We start from the raw sequence: 20,720 nt of genomic DNA, 5'->3' as shown, positions 1-20,720 counted from the left end.
CAAAAATAAAATGATAGATACAAAGCAACAGTTCCAAGACACTAGAAGAACATGAAGCAAAATAAATGTTCCCCTCCCAAAAGGACCTCACCCCATAGGCACATAATATTCACACCCTGAAAACCAGAGACAAAGGAAATGATGAAGGCGGTGGAGAGAAAACACATTCCATGGAGAGGAATCATGATTAACAATACGAATTACAATAGACTTCTCATGAGAAACTATGCAAGACAGAGGATAATGAAATGATATCTCTGTTGCTGAGTAATAACAAAAACCTGTCAAGTCAGAATTCCATACCCAGCAAAAATATCTTTCAAAAGGAAGTAAAGACCCCAAAAAAACAAAAACAAAAGACAAATCCGAGTGATTCACTGCCAGTAGACCCACACTATAAGTCATGTTAAAACAAATACCTTCAGGCAGAAGGAATGTAACAGCAGATTGAAATCTGAATCTACACAAGGAAATTAAGGGCACTGGACATGAATAATGAAAAGTAAACAGTGTTTAAAATTCATTTTTTATTATTTTTAATTGGTTTGAAAGATACCTATCTAAAGCAAAATAGCAGTATTGTATGTCTATAGCATATGTATGAGTAATATCAGCAACAATAGGACAAGAGTGGGAGGGAGAAATAGGGGACATATTACTGTCCTTATACTAGACCTGGAACAGAGTATTATTTAAAAGTAGACTTTAATTAAATAGGATGTATGTGGTAAATATTAAGGAAACTACTACATTTTTTCAAAAGAGGTATACATGATAATTCAATAGTGGAAATAACATTAAGTCATTAACTATTTTCAATTGATCAAAAAAGGGGGAAAATAAAGCACAAATGGAACAAATGGAAAACAGCTGTTTAGATGGTAGATATTAATTCAACCATATCAATAATCACATTAAATATAAACCACACTAAATCGAACATAGATTGTTAGATTAGATAAAAAGCAAGACCCAACAATAGGCAACCTACAGACATACCACTTTTAATGTGAAAACATAGATTGGTTAAAAATAAAAGGATGAAAAAAAAAATAAAAGGATGGAAAAAGATACGCCGTGCAGACACTATTTAAAAGAAAGCTGAAGTAGCTTTATTAAAATTAAAGTTGACCAGACAATTTTGCACCAGTGATAAAGGGCTATTACCTAATGAAAAGGGATTCAATTTCTCAAGAAGACAAAAACATTAATGATTTTTTACCTATAAATTCAACAGCTTAGAGCAAATGGACAAATTCCTTGAAAAGTATATCTTATCAAAATTATACAGGAGGAAATAGAAAAATTCAAAGAGCTCAATATGTATTTTCAAAATTGAATTCATAATTAAAGCACTCACAACAAAGAAAACCCCAGGTGTAGATGGCTTTACTCATAAATTTGATCCAAGTTTTAAGGAAAAAACTAGAATCAGCATAACCCTGATACCAAAACCTAACAAAGACATTATAAGAAAAGAAAATTATGGACCAGTACCCTGCAGGAATATATATAAAGTCCTCAATATTTTGCTAAAACACTAATTCAGTGTTATATGAAAAGGATAAATGTCATTTACAAATGGAGCTTATGCCAGGATTGCAGGAGGGGTTTCACGTTATAAAATCAATACTTATAATTCATCACATTAACAGAATCAAAGAGAAAACAATAGCATCTCAAATGATGCAAAAACATTTTTGACAATATTTCACGCCCATTCATGAAAACATTCTGAAAATAAGCCAGGAAGAGGAATTTCATCAGCCTGCTGATGAGCATATACAAACACCAACAGTTAATGGAGAAAGATCGAATGCTTCTGGGTCCAAGAGAAAGTGCCCTCTTCCCACCTCTATTCAACAGCGTACTGGGGGTCCTCTCTAGTAAACAATGTGAGAAATAAAAAAGTGTACAAGTTAAAAACAAAAGAGCAAAGGTGTCTTTTTTGCAGATGACACGATTATATACATAAAACATCTTAAGAAACATATCCCCCCCCCCCACCACCACCACCAAATAACTACAGGAACTGGAAAGTGAATTTAGCAAAGTCACAGGAATCAAGGTCAATGTACAAATTATAACCACATTTCTATTTTTACCAGCAAGTGATAAGAAAGTAAAATTAAAAAGCCATTCACTTATAATCTCGGGAAAAACATAAACTACTCAAAAATAAATTTTAAAAAAGATTTATAAAACTTAAATTCTAAAAGCTATTACATATTGCAGAAAGATATTAAATAAAAACTTATAACATATAACATGCTTATGGATTGGAAAAACTAATATTGCTAAAGTATCAAGTCTCCCCCACGTAATCTATAGATTCACTATAATCCCAACCAAAATTCCAGGAGGCTTTTAGTAGAAATTAAAAACTGATTATAAAATGTACATGAAAATGCATAAATTGTCAAAATAACCTGAAACTTTTGGACGCTTATACCACCTGCTCTGAAGACTTACTATAAAACCACAATCAAGTAAGACACTTATAAAATAGACAAACAAATCAATGAAATAGAATAAAAGTACTGAAATAGATGCACATATGCATGGTCAATTGATTTTGAACCAAGACGTCCGCGCGCGCGCACACACACACACACACACACACACACACAATGGGGAAAGAAAAGTGTTTGCCACAAATGATGATAGAACAACTGGATATCCATATTTAAAAAACAACAATACCTTAACCTCTACCTCACACCGTACACAGAAATTAGATCGAGGTAGAGGACCTTAATGTACAATTGGGAACTATAACGCTTCAATGTTTTCTGGAAGAAAACAGGAGAGTATCTGCATGATCTGGAGGTTGGCAAAGATTTCTTTGACAGGACACAGAAAGCACTCATCATAAAAAGACATATATTGGACATAATTAAAGTTAACATTTTCTGCTTATCAATCGACACCGTTTAAAAAATGCGAAGACAAGCCACAGACGGGGAGAAATATTTGCCAAGCCTATTTCTGTCAAGGAACTTGTTATCTAGAACAGACAAGAACTTCTACCAATCCTATAGGATAAAAGGCTAATATGAACATTGTCCCCGCAACCGGGAGTTCGACTGGGAGTTCAACCGGGAGTTTGACCAGGGGGCGGGGCTGGCCGGCCAACCATCCACGGCCCCTCCCCCCGGCCGGACCCCACCTGTGCACAAATGTGTGCACCGGGCCTCTAGTCATTAATAAAAAGACAACCCAATAGCCCCAAACTGGGAACAACTGGGATGACCACCACCAAGTTTATTGATGAACCAACCGCGGTAGACTCATACAGAGAAATGCTGTTTGGTAGTTAAAAGGAGTCAATTTCTGCACGGCTCTCAAAGACATCATCTTGAGCAATAGTAGCCAGACACTACAGAGGATCCAGTGCATGATGCCATAAAGAGCAGGAAAATCTAACCTAGAACCACAGACTATGGTGAGAGGAATAATGAGAAATGAGGGATTGCCTCCTGGAGGGGACGGACTGACTACAGAGGTGAAGGAGGACACTTTCTGGGCTGATGAAAACGCTCCATGCTTGACTGGTGCCCAGTGAGTTGGGTGGATCCATTTGTTAAGTCCCACTGAGCTGTGCATTTAAAGTCTGTGTCTTTGCCCAGACGGTGCAGTTCAGCAGCTGAGCGGAAAGCCAGGAACCAAGAGGCCATGGGTTCGACTCCCGCTCGGGGCACACGCCTGGGTTTCGGGCTCCACCCTAGTGTGGGTTGTGCAGGAGGCAGCGGATCAGCGATTCTCATCATTGATGTTTCTCTCTCTCCCGCTCCCTTCCTCTCTGAAATCAATAAAAATACATTTAAAAAAGTAAAATAAAACCTGTGCCTTTCATTATAGATAAGTATTGCCTTGCTTTTTAAAAAAGAGTAATTTTAAAAATTGCCTTAATGATAAGTGAAAAGAGCAAGTCACAATAGATTCCAATTCATGAGACACTCAAAATCAGGCAACTAACCTCCTTCTCACCATGAAGTGATTTTCTAAAGAATCTGCCTCTGGGGAGACCACTGTTTTTCTCACATAATTAGGGACGATTTGACACTTTAAAATCCGGGCACAGCTAACTTCCGTAAACATATAAAGACCATGGAAAAATCATACCCACTTGCAGGTCGGTGGTGCAGAATTCTGCATAGAATTACCTTCTATGCAGAACTGTTGACGTTCATTTCAAACAGGAAATTAGTTCTGATGGGTGAACCCGGCGGAAGCTTCGCCCGCTAAGTCCAGGGGGCTGAGCCCACTTGCCCCTGGTTGTCCAATACGGGCACCTCGTTCCTAGTCAAGCATGAAAGACAGTGGGGGGGACTCGCACCCCGTGTGACAAGGCGCTGGGAACGTGGGCGCTCAATTAGAGGCAGAGAGGACAGTGACAGGGAGCCGATCTGTGCTCCCTCATTACAAAGTCTCCCGCTCGCCCAACTGACACAAATGCTAAGTCAGATTAAACACTGCCTAATTAACCGGCGTCCGCGGGGTGCGAAGACCAGCGGCGAGGTACCCTTCAGTCAAATAAGCGAAACCCCAGGACTTGCCAGCTCTCGGCCAGCCCAGATCTGCCGTGTCGGCCAACTGCTAGGCCGCCGTGAGGCCATTTTGCTTTCGCACGTCTCCCCTTTCAGGGAACGGCTTGTAATATTTACAGAAAAAGGCAAGGCTGGTAAACAGTTTCACACAATGAGGTGTGAGAGTTGATAGGGTCCTTATTCAAGCTCTGAACTCCCCTGATGAGCTGCCAAAAGTTGTTATGAATGGCCCAGCTGACAGGGTGATGACTGATAAAGGAAAAACAAACAGCCCGGGTAATCCATGAAAACACACAGCGCCAAGACAACCCCGAGTGGCGAGTGACAGTTCAGATAATGGAATTTGGGGAGCTTTTCTTAAGGGGTCTTCTCTCTACAATTATTCTGTGAATAGATTCTCCCTGAACGTAGCTGGATCTTCGGCTTTTTCCCGCCGAATAATACGCATTGCGATGCGCTGGCGGCGAGGCGCTGGCCTTGGGCTTTCATACAGCTGTCAGTTTTTCAGGCCACTTCCTCTGCCCGGGGCAGGATGGGTTTTACTAGTAGGTGAGGCCTGTGCCTGCCACTTAGAGAAATAAAATATCCTATTTCCATGTCTGGCGCTAGAAACATTTCAAAGCATTCTTCCTTCATCTCTTGCATTCATCTGCTGCAAACCTTTGATTGGAAAATAAATATTGGTTTATGCACTCCGCTGCTAATATGTTAAAGGGGAACGATTTAAATGGGCTTGAAGTCAATTTCCAATTCTGAAAACCCATTTTGGGTTCATTTTCTTAAATCAGGCGTGACCAAGCAAGAAAGTACCAATTTGTTAATGCTTTGCCTTTGTACCCAATGGCTTTTCATGGAGTTCATTGTACTTTCTGTAACAACGGCCTCTTTCTCAATTAATGGTTTAGGAAGCAGCGCCATAAAGGCATATATAAAGCATGTGCATGTGCACACGTAAGTACTGTCAGGTCATGTGCCCAGAGCAGGAAAGGAGAGAGGAACATGGGGGGAGGGAGGGGGTACCCAGGAGCTGTGTGTTCTAGGTCCCACCGCCCTGGGGTCTGAGGAAAGGCAGCTGGTTAGGAATGCAGATCCGGGTCCTGCTGCCCCAGCCCCCAACCGAATGGGAATTTGCATGCTAACAAGGTCCCCAGGTGACCCATCTGCACATCAAGGCTTTGAGAAGCTCTGTCATTTAGATGACTGAGTTTGCCTTCACAGTTTAAGTTGTATAGCTGTGAAAGCCTAGGAGTCTGGTGATTCGTGTTCTACAAAGAAGTTGAAAACTATATCATAAACTATTTAAAGCTACCTGGGAGAATTTTAATGTCTTTATTCAAATTTCTGATTCTCTTCTCCTGAAGAAGTCAAGCGTGTCCCGGAGCTCACCACGCCTTCCAGAATCGCTTTTCTTTTACCCCCAAATTCACAGACTCGTCCCCCACATTGCGGAGGGGTAGGCATGGGACAGAGAGCAGATGTTTAAACCTTCCGTCACTGGAGTGGGCGGGATGACTTCTGCAGCAGTAACAGTATTTTTAAAAATCACCGTTTGTGATATCAAGTGTTCGGCTGCCACAGCAGGGAGGAGAGTACCTCACCGGAGGGGTGAGAGAAGCACTGGGGAAGCCTAGACCCCAGAGGTGGCCTTCACCCCACCCCACCCCACCCCCCCACCCCACCCCAAATCGGCAGAAATCCCCCGCAGGGTGCGCACTGCTTTAGGTTGTGCGGCTGTTACTATCCGAAGTCTTCTTTAGACGTGAAGGGGTCTCCCCAGCACACTGTCCAGCCGCTACAGCAGCTCAGCATGCCGCCCAACTCCAAGGGAACCGGACACGTGTCAGGGGCAGGAGTGTTGCTCTGATTCTCGGTGCCGTCACACTGGTAACGCGCAGCCCGTGAATGACACCGTTTCTGACACACTACACCAGCCTCTGACACGCGGCCAACGTAACATGACAGAACAGCCTGAAAATGATAATATTTAAACTGTGATAACCTACAGACCCAGACATCCAGCACGGAAGGACAATTTCAAACGTTAACGCGGAATGATCATAACCCCTGCGTCACATTAGGGAAATGCATCCTTCTCAGAATGCTGAAAAGGTAGCCAGGAACCAATGTTGAAGACCTGCTGTGTACAGACTTTATTCTCAAGACTTGACATAGATGACCTCATCTTCCTCCCAACAGCCCTCTCAGGGAGGTACTATGAACACCCCCATTTTACAGACCAGAAAACCAAGGGCCAGAGAGGTGGCGTAACCTGCCTGAGGTCACACAGAGCTGGTTAGTAGCAGAAGCTGCATTAACGATGCCGATACCTACACCGCCTGTGAAAGGCATCTAGCATTTCAATGCGCCTTTTAAAATTCACCCCATAAACGAAATACCTGTGACACGCACGGCTGGGCAGGAAGCACCGGGCACGGGGAGGGTGTGCGAGGCCGGCTGTGTGAAGGTCAGCAGCCAAGGACTCGGCTTCGGGGAACCGGGGGGCCTCTGAAATGGAGATAAGGATGGCATCTTCAGTTCCCACACTGTGAAGCTTCAGCAGTTATGAACCGACGTGTGTGCCCCGCCCCAAGTTTACGTGTTGAAGCCCCAACCCCCGGTACTTTCGCAGCCGTGGGCAAACTATGGCCCGTGGGCCGGATCCGGCCCGTTCGGCTGTTCTATCCGGCCCGCGGAGCCGAAAGAGCTGAGGGTTCTCTTGCTCTCCCCTCCGCTCCTTTACTTTGAATTTATATTAGTTCACACAAACACTCCATCCATGCTTTTGTTCCGGCCCTCCAGTCCAGTTTAAGAACCCACTGTGGCCCTCGAGTCAAAAAGTTTGCCCACCCCTGTCTAGAGTGTGACTGTGTGTGGTGGCTGGCGTTTTAAAGTCACATAGTGGGGATGGTCGCCTTTTCGGCTGCTACCAAATAGGTTTGTGGCGACATATGTGCATCGATGGCTTTGCAGTCTCTAGGTACTGTGCATCCCTGAGAAATGCCTGGTATTGTGCAGTAGGTTAGGTCGGGGGCTGGGGGGCGGGAGGGACTTGTTGCCCACGAGCTGTTCTCTGCAATGTGACAGGGGACATGCCGGGCCCCACAGCGCCCAGCTCTGAGTCAGCCCTGAGGACCAGCACTCACAGGCTGGTTGAGTCGGTGTGGTGCGGAGGCAGCAGCCAGCGAACCCCCCCTGATGGGGGGGCGGGCACTGGAGAAGGCCTTTCCTCATGATTGACAATGAGCATTCGCATCCAAAACGCCAGCCCAGTTGTCTAAAGAAAGGTGCTAAGAAGTTAAGACTCTGGGCCAAAGCCCCAAATGGGCCAATTAGCTTCACGCAGAGAAACCTGCAGCTCAGCTCCAACCACAGTCCACCCCCTGGGTTAGAAAGGGGAGAGACAGAAAGCAGAGTGACAGAGACCCACTCAGCCCAGTGCTGCACACTCCAAGCTCAGGTGCCCTGAGAGCGCCCCCCTCCCCCCCCCCCCACAATAATCAGGACTCAGTGAGCATCCCTGAGGAGGGAAAGCAGAGGAGGCTGGCCGATGTTCTCCGTTAGTCATTTCCTCCCAGACACGTGAGGCCTCGCAGTACCTAGCAGCGTTCCTAGCAATGAGTCTTGGTTGACTGGTTACATTTTAAAATAAAAATCAGTCTATTAGTGTTCATTTAACCTAACGGATGACGCTATCTCTACTAAATCGGTCGGAGTAGGGTTGACTCGTGCAGTCACGTACGGCACTGTGCTAAAAATTCTGCCAAAAGTGCAAATTTTTAAAAAATCAATTATTTTATTATTTAGGTTTTCATTCAACATATGCAGTAGAACAAAATAACGAGTATATTGGTTTATTTTCAATGCAGAGAGCTATCTGGAAGACCTTGAAGAACTCTTCGAGCTCTGAGAAAGTCTACCAGGCAAAGGAAACAGAAAAAATTCAACAGGCTAGCCACCGTTGGGACGCCCCGGGTCGGCGTGTCCAGCCAGCTTCTATTTATTCCAGCCTCATTCAGGCTTCCCAGCTCTGCGCAGGGAGGGTCCCCAGCAGAACCGTGTGCTGCTGAAGCCACTCCGAGTGGCTGCTTTTGTCCTAAGAAATGCAGAGGTGAGCTTTTATTCCCAGCAAGGCTTCCCTTCCCTGCCTCAGCATACCCTGCGCACCTGATCTGGGAACCTTCCCAACTGAACATGACATTTAGTTCTGCTTTAAAAGACGTCGCTGCTAGGAGAATGCAAGCTCTCGTGCAAATATCGGGGTTTCCAGCGCCTTATCTGAAGGCACCCTTCAAATTCCTCTGCACTTCCGGCTCCGGCATGGTTCTAACAAGCAGAGAGCACAGACAGGGAGAGTGAATTCCTGCAGCCTGAGTGGTAACCCTCGCGTCTCCTCCCCTCTGCGCCCTTGAAATGCTGTTTGAAGTCACCTCCCTAGGAGGTGAGGGCTGACTTTGGCGGCTGCAAGCAGTAATGTTCAGCTACTTAACACTGGGCCACATGTGGCAGCTACACAAACATCACTAGGATGTGAAATCTACTACTTGCTTCAATGGCATTTCCCTCACCCTCCAATCTTTGCAAACCCAAGGGACAGGGTAGATGAACTTGGGGGGAGGGGAGGGAGAAATGTCTTGTGATTTCAGTCCAAAATGTGTACAGGGTAGTAAATCTTGGAACCGTGTCCTGATGTTTTTATTCCACGCTGTCCCAAGAGTCTGCAATCTCGGGCTGCGAGAGCGTTGCCTTGAACTCAAAGCCGGATGGCGCAGGGGATGTGCCAAGCTGGCCACTAAAATATTAGGTGTTTTACAGTCATTGTAAGTCCGAGGAGATCCCCAAGGTGTCTTTCTCAGGCTAGGCGCTGTGCTCATTTAAGTTACTCCAGAGGATTGCTTCCTATGTCCCGTGGATGAGCTGTGTGCATTTGCCAAAACTGACCCAGGGCCAGCCCTCCTGTTCCTCTTCGCCTGGCGAGCTGCAGAGCCGAGTCCCACTGCTCCACGTGCGCGATCAGCTGCACACCGATCGGTGGCTGCAGGGCCATCAGCGTCGGGCCAGACAGGTGATCTGTGATCACGTCTCCCTCTGAGATGTCAGGCCTCCAGCCAGTGACGCCGCGAGGCTGGATGTGGAGGGAAGAAGCCCCGCAGGAAACAGAAGAGCTTGACTATACCGCAGCAGCTCTGGCGCCAGGCAGACCGGATACAAGTCCTCGTCCTCTCGTTCCTGAATCCCACGGACTCGTCTTCTCTGAGCCTCCGTGTCCTCGCTTGTAAGAATGGGAATGCCAGGGATGCTCTACCTCCTGGGAATGAAGTGAGACCGTGCACGTTAACACAGCAAGCGTGGTGCCTGGCACCTAGCGAATGTTCAATAAGTGGGCGCTCTCATGATTAACGTTACTAACTTTCCACCCCAGAGTGCGGATCTACACGCTTTGCTCCCAAGGGACAGGGCTTACATCATCACAGCTGGAACACAGATGGGGGGGGGATTGAGGAGCAGCCGGGATCTGCCCCTCCACACGGATCCCAACGTCACTCCTTCATAAAGCAGGAGGAATCCAGCACATTTCAAGGCAACACAGGTGCTTCTGACAGCAGCTTCCTCCGGGTCAGCATGTGCACAGGAAAGCGTCCCACTCCCTCCAGGCTGGAACCACCTAGCCCTGCTTCGGTTAGTCTTGTTCATTCTACAGGTATCGAGCAAGCAGGTGGCAGGCTTGGAGAAAGAGCGGTGAGAGACGGGGCTCGCAGCCCAGAGAGGAGGCGAGGTGAGACAGACAGAGGACATGGAGAACCAGGAGGGACTGTCTCAGGAGGTGAGACGTAGGCCGAGGCCTGGAGGAAGAGACCAGAGTTCCAGGCAAAGAGAACTTGAGAACAAAGAGAGGCATTTCACACCGAGTACAGGCGCAACCCATCAGGAAGAGACAGTAAGACAAAACCTTCACTCCACGAGAAAACAAAGCATCAACATCTACAAACAAATTATTGAAAATCTGAGAGGACTTCTGAAAACCACAGTTCTCAGAAACGGATGGGTGAAGTATATGAAAATAAGATAATGAGTACTGGAAAACACAATTAGCAAGCTTGACTGAATAACCAAACTTAAGATAATTTTCCCCAGGAGGAAGTACGTTTTCTTTTTAAGCATACTGGGGATGTTTACAAAAGTTAACAGTGACTACAAAGGAAATCTCAATAGATTGCCCAAGGTGGCCCCATTCTTTAGCTATGTATAAAACAAACAAACCAACAAATACCAATAAATTATAAACGCAACTGAGTCAAATGTTCATCTGAAAAAGCAAATGCATGGAAACTTAAAATTTCTTTAGAAGAAAAAAAAAGACTTAACAGATATCAAAACATACTGTAAAAACCTCTGCAGTCACAGTTCTGCAGATGACCCTTCCCCCCACCAAGAAAACACCGCACAACTGTTCAGAGTTATAACCTGTCATGACTGGACCTGGACTAGGGGTCAGAGAGGGCAGCAGAAATTGGAAAATTTTTACTTTTCACCTTTGCATTAGTTTTCCATTGCTGCTGTAATAAATTGCCACAAACTTGACAATTTCAACGACAAAAAATTATTACCTTCCAGTTCTCTAGGTCAGAAGTCCAAATTGGGTCTCACTGGGCACAAGTCAGGGTGTCCACAGAGCTTTTTTAAAAATTTTTATTTTTTTTATTGTTTAAAGTATTACATATATTAGTACATATATCTCCTTTTTTTCCCATTGACCTTCTCCCAGACTCCCCTACCCCGTCGCATGCCCTCATCCCACCCCCCAGTGTCTTGTGTCCATTGGTGTGCTTATATGCATGCATACAAGTCCTTTGGTTGATCTATTTCCCTCCCTACCCAACACTCCCCAGCCTTCCCGCTGTAAGTTGACAGTCTGTTCGGTGCTTTACTGCCTCTGTATCTATCTTTTTATTCATCAGGTTATAATGTTCTTTATTTTCCATAAATGAGTGAGATCATGTGGTATTTTTCTTTCATTGCCTGGCTTATTTCACTTAGCATAATGCTCTTCAGGTTCATCCATGCTGCTGAAAATGGTAAGAATTCCTTCTTTTTTATAGCAGCGTAGTATTCCATTGTGTAGATGTACCATAGTTTTCTAATCCACTCATCTGCTGATGGGCATTTAGGCTGTTTCCAAATCTTAGCTATGGTGAACTGTGCTGCTATGAACATAGGGGTACATATATCCTTTCTGATTGGTGTTTCTAGTTTCTTGGGATATATTCCTAGAAGTGGGGTCACTGGGTCAAATGGGAGTTCCATTTTTAGTTTTTTTTGAGGAAACTCCATACTGTTCTCCACAGTGGCTGCACCAGTCTGCATTCCCACCAGCAGTGCACGAGGGTTCCTTTTTCTCCATATCCTCGCCAACACTTGTCATTTGCTGATTTGTTGATGGTTGTCATTCTGACAGGTGTGAGATGGTACCGCATTGTCGTTTTGATTTGCATCTCTCAGGTAATTAGTGACTTTGAGCATGTTTTCATATGTCTCTTGGCCTTCCTTCTGTCTTCTTTCGAAAAGATTCTATTTAGGTCCGTTGCCCATTTTTTATTGGATCATTTATATTCCTTTTAATAAGTTGTATAAGTTCCCTGTAGATGTTGGAGATTAAACCTTTATCAGTGATAACATTGGCAAATATGTTCTCCCATACAGTGGGCTTTCTTATTGTTTTGTTGATGGGTTCTTTTGCTGTGCAAAAGCTTTTTATTTTGATGTAGTCCCATTTGTTTATTTTCTCTTTAGCTTCCATTGCCCTAGGAGCGGTATCGGTGAAGAAATTGCTTCGGCATATGTCTGAGATTTCTCTGCCTGTGGATTTCTCTAGTATTTTTATGGTTTCCCGTCTTATGTTTAAGTCTTGTATCCATTTTGAGTTTATTTTTGTGTATGGTGTAAGTTGGTGGTCTAGTTTCATTTTTTTGCATGTATCTGTCCAATTTTCCCAACACCATTTATTGAAGAGGCTGTCTTGACTCCATTGTATGTTCATGCCTCCTTTGTCAAATATTAATTGAGCATAGTGGTTTGGGTCGATATCTGGATTCTCTATTCTATCCCATTGGTCTATATGTTTGTTCTTGTGCCAGTACCAGGCTGTTTTGAGGACAGTGGCTTTGTAATACAGCTTAAAATCTGGTATTGAGATCCCTCCTACTTTATTCTTCTTTCTCAGGATTGCTGTGGCTATTCGGGGTCTTTTTTTTTATTCCAGATGAATTTTTGGAGAGTTCTTTCTAGGTTTGTGAAATATGCCATTGGTATTTTAATGGGGAGTGCATTGAATCTATAGATTGCTTTGGGTAGTATGGACATTTTAATGATGTTGATTCTACCAATCCATGAACATGGTATGTTCTTCCATCTGTTTACGTCTTCCTCTATCTCTTTTTTCAGTGTCCTGTAGTTTTCCGCGTATAGGTCTTTTACCTCCTTGGTTAAGTTTATTCCTAGGTATCTTAATTTTTTTGGTGCGATGGTAAATGGGATTGCTTTTTTAGTCTCTCTTTCTGTTAAGTTCACTATTGGTGTATAGAAATGCCATAGATTTCTTGGCGTTAATTTTGTATCCTGCTACATTGCCGAATTCATTTATTAAGTCTATTAGTTTTTTGATGGGGTCTTTCGGGTGTTTTTTGTATTTTGTTTTGTTTTTTGTTTTTACAGAGCTTTGATCTTTCCGGGCCGCACGGGAGAATCTGTCTCTTGCCTTGTCTGGTGACGAGTGGTGGCCACAATCCTCGGCTCAGGCCTCCGTTCCCTAGCTGCCAGGCCAGCCAGAGCAAGGCTCAGTGGGCTCTCATGGGGCATCGCTCTGGCTCTCCTGCCAGCCCTTGTACATTTGTGATTACACTGGGCCTACCTGGGTCATCCGGTTTAATCTCCCCATTTTAAGGTCAACTGATTAGTGACTTTAATTCCATCTGCACGCGAATTTCCCTTCTCCATGGAATGGAGCATATTCCCAGGAATTAGGACGTGGTCACCCTTGCTTACTGCAACTTTCTATGTTTCTAAACTATTGCTATTTGTTCATATAAATTTGTCACTTTTTATAATTTAAGATTAAGAGTGTTTTGCAGATTCTTTTTAAAGATTTAAACTTATATTTATGCTATAAGGCTAACAAGTGTGACATTGCAGGATTAGACAAATGGAATATTCTAAAGACATGGCATGTAGGGGGGTATCACATTTGACAAAGATTATGTTTCAAACCATGGAGACAAAAAATGGACAATTTACAAAATGAATCTGTGGGCATTACTGGAAAATAGAAGGGTTGACCTTTTCTTCACCCCACACATATATGTAGAGTGCTTTGAATATTGCCTGGCACAAAGGAGTCACTCTATAAATGCTAGTTCCATACATTACTATGACATGTGCACAAAAATGCACACATACAGCCAAAACCGGTTTGGCTCAGTGGATAGAGCGTCAGCCTGCGGACTGAAAGGTCCCGGGTTCGATTCCGGTCAAGGGCATGTAACTTGGTTGCGGGCACATCCCCAGTAGGAGGTGTGCAAGAGGCAGCTGATCGATGTTTCTCTCTCATCGATGTTTCTGACTATCTATCCTTCTTCCTTCCTCTCTGTAAAAAGTCAATAAAATATATTAAAAAAAAAATGCACACATACATGCTGAACACACACACATGTAGGCACACTCAGAAGTTCATTGTAACATTATTCACCACAGCAAAAAATTGGAGATGACTTCAAATGACGTCAATAGGCAACAGATAAATTTTTACCTCCAAAATTTGGAATGACAATTAGCTTTTAAAAAGAATGAGGATGATCTGGGCACTAATATAGGAAGATGTCTATGATAAATTAGGGGGGAAAGCAAGTCACACACTTCTAGGGAATGATCCAAAGTATGATCTTTAAATATGCTATATGCATTTAATGTATGCACATATGTAGCTGTATAATATGCACAAAAAATGTTATGAAAGTTTGGTCTCTTATCAAATTGTTAGCAAAGGTACCAAAGGGGAGGACAGTGGGATGGTGAAGCGGGGTAAAGGGAGAGTTTATCAAATAAACATCTGGTTTTCTTTTCTCTATTAATGTAAGCATGTATTGTTCTAAAAATGACAAAACAAAGGAAATCTTGATCAGTTAGAATAAATTCCCACAAAACTGACACAGAAACAATGGTAAGCAAAAGAGAATTATGAAGTCAATTTGTTCTGCAAGTGCTTTTTTCCAAGGAAAGATAGAACGATTGGTAAAGGAATTAGTCTAGTTATGCTTTGAAGAATGTCTGTTTAGCTATGGTGTTCCCAATACTTGGAATGCGGGCTAAAAATGTCAAAGTCATCCATCTTTCCAGGACAAAGATTACAATACACAGCCTCCATTAATTGTTCCCACTGCTCATACTATTTTGTAAGTTTTACATCCCCAAGAGAAAGAATGTTTTAAAAATTCAAATCATGGACCTTCAATATTACTTAGATGACATAAACAAATTAAAATAAGGCCAACCTAAGCCAGTTGTGTTGATCAACCTGATCCCCTCTGAAAACGAGAAATGAAGTCAAATACCCTTTAATACTGTTTATTAGTGGAGTAATATAATACATTTTGACAAGCTGAACAGTTGTAACAGGCGGCTGTTAAAGTCTCGGCAGGGCTGTTTAGAATGAAAACAGGGAGTGAGAGACAGCTCTATAACTGGGTTTTAAGAACAGCTCAGCCATCAACTCTATCCTAACCAAGTACTTTTATCCAGTTAATTTACGTGGGGAATCCCTCAGGGTCTCTAGCCGTCTACCGCTGCAGCTCATTAGAGCCCCACATCCAACTTTCCTCATTGTAACACTGAACGCATTTATGCTTAAGATGTAATTAAACTTAAAACAAACAAGAACTTTATTCCCTGACAGTCCCGCTATTTTTAAATTGACAAAGGCATGAACTTATATAGGATTATTTGGAAATCACTATACATTTCAGCCACTTAAGGCAAGACATGTGCCCCACTGTTCGTCCTGCATGCAATTAGAAATCTAAATACTTGGGTAACGGGTTTCTGCTGGGAATTAAACTTGCAGATCTCTTACCAACGAGTAATGTGGTGAGACTCGCTGTCCAATGAGGTGTCTTATTGAAATATCCCAGGCCGTTTCGCTTGTCACAGCTGTCGTCTCAGCCGCTTGCACTCACAGTGTACAGCTTTCATTACGAAAATAGAAATTTGTGTCCTAAGTGCTGTTACATTACTAATGCTAAATATTTCATTCCCTGGGGTTCCAATTATGGTTGAGCACTGGCAACACTGGTTCTACTTTTTAATAACAACTGTAAAAGCAATCTGAGCGATTTTCAATTAACTAAATACATAGCGAACGAGTAACCTCTTGTCATTTTGCCCTCCAGGACCCGAGCTAATTGGTGTGGAATAAAATGTTTTGAAAATTAACTGATATTCCGGCCTGCACGCTGTTATGCCATGAAGTTACAGTTGGCGAAATGAAGTTTGTCTTGTGCTAGTTCTCCTCAGCGGAGCTTGCAGATGTGAGAAAGTACCTGCGTTGTATGTGCTTTACGGGGCTTCTAATGAGCGCAGAGTTGAAAGCGGAGAGCAGTTTCTCTAAACACCAGTCAGCATCAATAATCCCCTCCATTGTTCACAGATAAATGCAACAGATTTCAACAGGAGAGTTTCGCAGGTTTCTTTCATTACGTGTGTGCACGAGGTTAGCTTAAACACTCTAAGTTGGCCGTAAGAATTCCCATCGTTGATTATATTCACGTAAAAAGTTCACCATTAAATTTTTAGATTTCTTTTGCGACAGAAAGTTACAAACCAAACATCTGGGAAAGTCCTTCCTTTTGAAGCATTTTGCTGCAGGTTCTCCCTCGACCACAGAACGATGTCATAAATGAGCTCTACACTGGCTTCCCCCTTGAAAAGGATGGTGAGGATGAATCCTAAGAGCAGATGCCACTTGCCCCACATTTGAAAATGAATCTTTTCCTGAAGTGCAATGAAATCTGATGAAAGAGACCATCTCCTTGTAGAAAAGCGTCTCTGACAGGTGTTCTACAGCTCCGGGTCTCGATTGGCCCTAATCTAAAAGCCACGCTCAGAACCGGAATGCCTTTTCGGCAGCTGTCTTCCTAACCATGATGATCCCCTAAACAGGTTTCACTGACTTAGGAATCTCAGCAAAAGCAGTACGGCTCATGGAATAAGACACAGGAAGTGAAATTAATCACTCTGGGAGAGAGGGCAACAATAACAGGGAAAATTTATCTCCATACCAACTTTTAGGATTTAAGTCTTTAGTATTTCTAAGGTTTTCATAACATCTTTGAGAAATGACTTCTAATTAGAGGATAGTGCTAGTCTGTTAATGTAAGTAAATCAGCCTACATTTTTGACTTTTAAAAATCAAACTGCATAATGAGAACATTTTAGAATTTGGGGTCGGGTTGACTTCTCAAGCAATCTCACTCCCTCAGCAAATACACACACACAAATCAAAATATACATATATAAGTTTGTTTAAGATTTATTTAAACCTTGCTCTACATGGAATGGAATATCTTAATAGACTTTCAAAATCATTGGCTTAATATAACCTTATCAATAAAAATATTAACACAAAAAGCCATAAAGTGGGTATAAGAAATATTAAATCCAGTCTGCAAATTGTTTTTGCCAAAGACTATTTTTTTTCCCAGCCCAAAGGACAGTTATATTCTAAAATCTAAAAGTAAAAGTAAAGGAAACCTATGCTTTGGATACATGTGGTACAGATATTGTTTGTATTCAGAAATGAATCATAATTTATTCCAAAACAATAGGTTTACCGTTGTGAGTATGCGAAACACAGAGTTTATTCTTGCATTCTTATTAACTAGAGGCCCGGTGCATGGATTCGTGCACCAGTGGGGTCCCTCGGCCTGGCCTGCACCCTCTCGCAACCCAAGACCCCTCAGGGGATGTCAGACTGCTGATTTCAGCCAGGCGAAACCGGCAGTCCGACATACTCTGAGGGATGTAGCAGTGCACGAAGTGGCAGGAGGCCAGGGAGGAGCCTGAGCCACTCCCACTCATTCCTGGCCCACTGTGCCTGCCTCAGCTGCTGCTCGGTAGCGCCGCCGCCGCAGCTCGGTAGCGCCGCCGCCGCAGCTGCGCTCACCAGCCATGAGCCTGGCTTCTGGCTGAGCAGCGCTCCCACTGTGGGAGCACACTGGCCACCAGGGGGCAGCTCCTGTATTGAGCATCTGCCCCCCCTGGTGGTTAGTGCACGTCATAGTGACCGGTCGACCAGACGACTGGTCATAACAGTCCCTTAGGCTTTTATACATATAGATTATTGTAGTATTTTCCATGTGAACAATTGGAGGCCTACTTTTGCCCCACCCTGTATTCTAATAAGCTCCGTTACCTGGTCTCCAAGTCCACAGAAGCATAAAAGCAGCAATTTGAAGGGCAGAGAGAGGACTACAGCTGGAGCCAGTGAGAATATAAATGACAGCAATTGAAGAAACAGAACTATTTTAAGAAATGCCGATGAAAGTTCAAAAACTAAAGCAAAACACCTAAGTCCATAATGAGAGCTGAGTGATAGAGTCAATTCTTACCAGTGACTGTGAGTTATTATCAAAGTTCAATGAGATGCCTATTATTTTCAGGATAAAAGGGAAAGTTATGATACAGTTTAAATAGGTTTCCATCACAAATAGTCAATGTTATTCTAAAAACTTGGCCATCCTGAATAACCCACTCCCTGAGGGTTCCAGATTATTGTGGTTTTACTGTAGTTAGATAGTTTTATGGTTAATGTACTGTGGTATACATAAATACAGCTTAGCCTAAGCGTCTCCACTGGAAATACGTGTCATAAAATGACAAGTAAATTAGGTCAATGACCAAACCCATAGTCAGTAATTCAAGTATAAAAGTACATGACATTAGGATAAACTAAAACTAGTCCTCTTCAACATTTACTCAAAGTGCACCTTCAAAATAAAAAGCTAAGTTCCCAACAGTAAATGGTAAGAAAAGCGGTTTAAAACTGATAACTTAAGACGTTTTAATAAAATCTAAATAATTACAGGAAAGCAAACCTAGTTTATGCATCTGTGTGATGATCAAGTAATATTCTACCCCATTCTTATTTGATCTTATATGATAAAAACATAGTAGGCACTCAACAAATTGCTGTTGAACTGAATATAACGTGTAAGTGGTTTGGAAGTCATAAAATAGAGGATGGGAGATATCAGGAAGAACACCAGCTTTTCCAGGTGTGTGTGGGGGGCGGGGGTTAGGCATGTAAGACATAAGGGAGGGGAAAGAGAAGAGTTTGAGATTTTAAAGGGCAGCACTCCACTGATGGCTACAAAGCTCACGTCAACTTGGTCTGCATCTGGGGCAAAGCTGCTGGGTGGCTCATGTCCAGTTCTGGTCAGCTCCCAGAGCAGGAGATGGTGGCTTCCCTGAAGACACTCAACAGAGCACCAGGAGATGACAAGGACAGGTCAGCGTCCGCCTCACACTTCCCCTGGCACTACCCTCACTACCAGGTGAGGCTGACCAAAGATGCCCCGATTCGTGGCTTTGGAGAAATAGGGTGGCAGAGTGAGCTCCGTGGAGCCCTTGGGGCAGAGGGAGGTGACAAAGCCTTTAGGCATTATTAGCAAGCCTGCTTCACCTGCCCTGTGCCCACGAGGTCAGGCTTTCAGTAACCCTGCTGTTTTAGATTTTCACGTACATGGCTATCCGGTTTGGGCATTTTAGAGGCAAAGTTTGGCTTTAATGTCTATTGGCCTGATGTATGCATTGCTATGCTTTCTACCATTCTATTTTTTTTTAAAACACATTTTATTGATTTTTTACAGAGATGAAGGGAGAGGGACAGAGAGTTAGAAACATCGATGAGAGAGAAACATCGATCAGCCGCCTCCTGCACACCCCCTACCGGGGATGTGCCCGCAACCAAGGTACATGCCCTTGACCGGAATCGAACCTGGGACCCTTCAGTCCACAGGCCGATGCTCTATACACTGAGCCAAACCGGCTAGGGCACTTTCTACCATTCTATTAACTCAAAGATATTAGTAACCTTTGCTGTTCCCCCATCCCCCAGGCTGCAAAGTCTAGACCAGGGGTGGGCAAACTTTTTGACTCGAGGGCCACAATGGGTTCTTAAACTGAACTGGAGGGCCGGAACAAAAGCATGGATAGAGTGTTTGTGTGAACTAATATAAATTCAAAGTAAAGGAGCGGAGGGGAGACCAAGAGAACCGGATAGAACAGCCGGATCCGGCCCGCGGGCCGTAGTTTGCCCACGGCTGGTCTAGACAGTATACCAGACCAAGGACACGCATCCTTTGGGTCTCCACCCTGACCCCAGTTTACGGAAAGCTTAACTCCACACTCCACGTCCAGAATTCTCAGAGCCACCGAAACACGGTAGACACTGCTGACATTACATAGTCTCCATGGCGAGGTCTCAGTCCTCCCTGGCCATCTCAGAAAGAGCTGGGCTGTGGATGATTGACAAACACCTACGCCACCCCTACGCCGTGCTGGGTGCGTGCCACGCATCGCTCACCCCACTTTTCATGTCTTTGCGACTGATTGCCAAGTAGGGGTGGATCCCTCATTGTCTATGCTATTTTAGAGGGAAAAACCCAGGGCTTTAGCAACTCGAAAGGTAAACTTAGCAAGGCCTCTGAAAGGCTATTTCGAGACGGGGCAGAAGGGAGACAGTCTCTCTCCTGTGAGCTGGGTTTGGCAAACGACGGCCCGTGGGCTAAATCCAGCCTGCGGCCTGTGTTCGTCTATGTTTTCCTAACGCTTTTATAAGAATGTCATTGGGACACAGTCCCGCCCACTTGTCTATGGTGGCTTTTGAGTCACGATGACATTGCCGGGCCCACAAAGCCAAAAATCCTCACTCCATGGCCCTTTAAAGAAGAAGTTCGCCAAGCCCTGCTTTTGAGGGTCTCTCTCTGAGCAGGATGGGGATCCCAGGAACCTGCCTCTAACCTGGAGAGCTACTGGCCCTGACCCCTAGCCGCTCTCCCCCAATCCCGAGATGGCCAGATGCCGGTTTCAGTGTGACTTGGTAATGACTCCTACCTACAGGCCGGA

The 20,720-nt window shown here is 44.0% G+C and overlaps 1 long non-coding RNA gene across 3 annotated transcripts in view; it reads right to left on the bottom strand.

The window, feature by feature from the left end:
* Positions 1 to 1,089: 1,089 nt before the first annotated feature.
* Positions 1,090 to 20,720, bottom strand: part of LOC308236103 — a 39,793-nt gene continuing 20,162 nt past the window's right edge. Inside the window, exons 5-6 of one of the 3 annotated variants that reach the window (XR_013959241.1) lie at positions 6,947 to 7,055; positions 1,090 to 1,883 (exon numbers count right to left, since the gene is read on the bottom strand). This is a non-coding gene — a long non-coding RNA (uncharacterized lncRNA). Of the gene's footprint in view, positions 1,884 to 6,946; positions 7,056 to 8,328; positions 9,856 to 20,720 lie in introns of those variants that run through there. The other 2 variants (XR_013959238.1, XR_013959239.1) reach the window with 2 other exon arrangements.

This window comes from Plecotus auritus (assembly GCF_963455305.1).
Source record: "Plecotus auritus genome assembly, chromosome: 10".
NCBI classification, from domain to species: domain Eukaryota; kingdom Metazoa; phylum Chordata; class Mammalia; order Chiroptera; family Vespertilionidae; genus Plecotus; species Plecotus auritus.
The sequence above is the reverse complement of the archived record's forward strand: the minus strand, read 5'-3'. Positions and strand labels throughout refer to the sequence as shown.